The sequence below is a fragment of the Orycteropus afer genome, unplaced genomic scaffold (genome assembly GCF_000298275.1).
Source record: "Orycteropus afer afer isolate SDZICR_OR568_19922 unplaced genomic scaffold, OryAfe1.0 scaffold00523, whole genome shotgun sequence".
NCBI classification, from domain to species: domain Eukaryota; kingdom Metazoa; phylum Chordata; class Mammalia; order Tubulidentata; family Orycteropodidae; genus Orycteropus; species Orycteropus afer.
This window is the reverse complement of record NW_006922110.1, coordinates 1,661,460-1,663,913: the sequence shown is the minus strand read 5'-3', so window position 1 is coordinate 1,663,913 and position 2,454 is coordinate 1,661,460. Positions and strand designations below refer to the sequence as shown.

Here is a 2,454-nt window from a genome sequence, read left to right as displayed (position 1 = left end):
TTGCCCAACCTTCCTTCTGAGGAGTGGCTGGTGGGTTTGAACCGCCAGCCGTCTGGTTAGCAGGCAAGTGTCTTAGCCACTATGCTACCAGAGCTCCCTTGTAGCATCATAGAGGGTTACCAATATTAAGAACTGTTGTGTACTGTTAATTGATTCTGACCTTGTAGCATCATAGAGGGTTACTATAGGTCAGAATCAATTAACAGTACACAACAGTTCTTAATATTGGTGAGAGTGGATGTCAGTAACTTAAAAGACAACAAATAGTTTTGTACTTCTTAGATGAATAGAAACACATACAATGTGGTGTTTTTATTAGGCAAGACTTGCTTTTTAAAATTTCAAGCTAATGCAATATAATCCACTCTTGAACCAAATTACCAAAGTACTAATAAATTATCTTTGGAAGAAGTGTTTAATAAACATATTTTTTTAAATAAATCTTCCAGTAGGAAATGGAGAATTCATTACTTTTACTTGAAGAAACCTATGTAGATAGATATGTCAAATTTTATCTGTGCAGCTCACCAACATTCTCTTATAGGAAACATATTTCCACATCACAGTTCCCAAAAGGCTCTTACAAAGTCTCAACATTCTATACTTCCTTTGGCTTGCTTCTCTCTTGATTGTACTCGGGTTTTATTAATGGTTCACTTCATATCATCATCTCCATCTTCATGAATTTTCTTCAGAACATGCACCAGTCCCTCACTAGGATCTGTTTTCATGTCATAAGAAGTCTTTTCTTTCTCTTTGCTTTCTTTTTCAACCTGAGTCAGATAGTCCCACCATATGTTTTCATGCACAAGATGAGAACATTATATCAGCCTTGACATTTTTTGAACTGCCTTCCACAGAGATAGGTTTCAAGAGGTTGTTCACAATCATGGAGTAACTCTTCCCATTTAGATTCTTTACCAGAAGATCTAATGACCTTTCTGTAAAATGCACCTGCATATTATTGGGGAAGGGGGGACTTGATGGACTCCAGGTAAGGTGGTGTAGATTTTCACAAACTTATCTGACTCATTTCACCCATAATTACTGATTTTCATGGTATAGTCCATTGAAATAGGACCAACCACAGCCACTGGCTTTTCATTGTCAAGAAGGTCTGTTTTCCCCTGTGCCTTCTGTCACACCTTGTTCTTCATTTCTGTCTCAGTCTTGGATTTTTCAGCTGTAAGGGCATTGTACACCCTTTTTCTAGTGGCTTTTTCCAGAAACACTTTTTATACCTTTTCCAAATCTTTCCATAGCTCTTCCAAAGCAGAAACTATAGTAGATATGAGTCAGATTGAAGGCCAGAATGCTGCCACGAAGGACAGATGACAGGAAACGCAACCAGAGCATACTCACCAGAGCACATAGAGTATGGGTATGACTTGCAGTGCCTGCAGACCATATGCACACCTAACCCAGTGAGCCATCTCTGCTTGACTCAGATATCTGATCTCTTGACTGATGCTTCCAAAGTTGTTGGTTGTGGATACAAGTAAAGAAACATCTGACAACTTCAGTTTTTCTCAGTTTATCATGACATTATTTAATGGGCCAGTAGTGAGAATTTCATTTACTTTATGTTGAGTTGTAATACATACTGAAAACTGTAGTCTTTGATCTTCATCAGTAAGTGGTTTTAGTCATTTTCATTTTCGGCAAGCAAGGTGGTGTCATCTGCATATCACAGGTTGTTAATGGTTTTTCCTCCAATCCAGGTGCAGAGTTCCTCTTCATATAGTCCAGCTTCTCAGATTATTTCCTCAGCATACAGATTGAATAAGTATGGTGAAACAATACAACACTGAGGCACACCCTTCCTGATTTTAAACCATACAGTATCACCTTGTTCTGTTTGAAAAGTAGTCTCTCGGTCTATATATACGTATCTCATGAGCATAATTAAGTCTTCTGGAATTCCCATTTTTGGCAAAATTATCCATAATTTGTTATGATCCACACAGTTGAATGCCTTTGTATAATCAATAAACCACAAATAAACATCTTTGGTATTCTTTTCTTTCAGCCAAGATCCATCTGGCATCAGCAATGATATTCCTCATATCCTTTTCTGAATCTGGCTTGAATTTCTGGAAGTTCCTTGTCAATATACTGCTGCATTCATTTTGGAATTATCTTCAGCAAGCTCTTACTTGTGTATGATGTTAATGATATTGTTCTATAATTTCAAAATTATGTTGGATCACCTTTCTTTTTCTTATTTTGCAGAGTGTCAATTTTTATTCAAACTTTTAATGGAACTATAACACACATACAGAAAAGTGAACAGGTCATGGGTATGAGAGCTGATTGATTTTCAGATGTTTAGACAGTAATCAGCTCATGGATCAATGAAGAGGACATTCCCAAAATTGCAGAAAACAGTGCCTGCTCCCTTTCCCTTACTAGGGTCTACAAGGGTAACTACAATTTTGCCTTTTTTTTTTTTTT

General features: G+C 37.1%; 1 pseudogene; it reads right to left on the bottom strand.

The window, feature by feature from the left end:
• Positions 1–590: 590 nt before the first annotated feature.
• LOC103209740 overlaps positions 591–2,454 on the bottom strand; it is a 96,321-nt pseudogene continuing 94,457 nt past the window's right edge.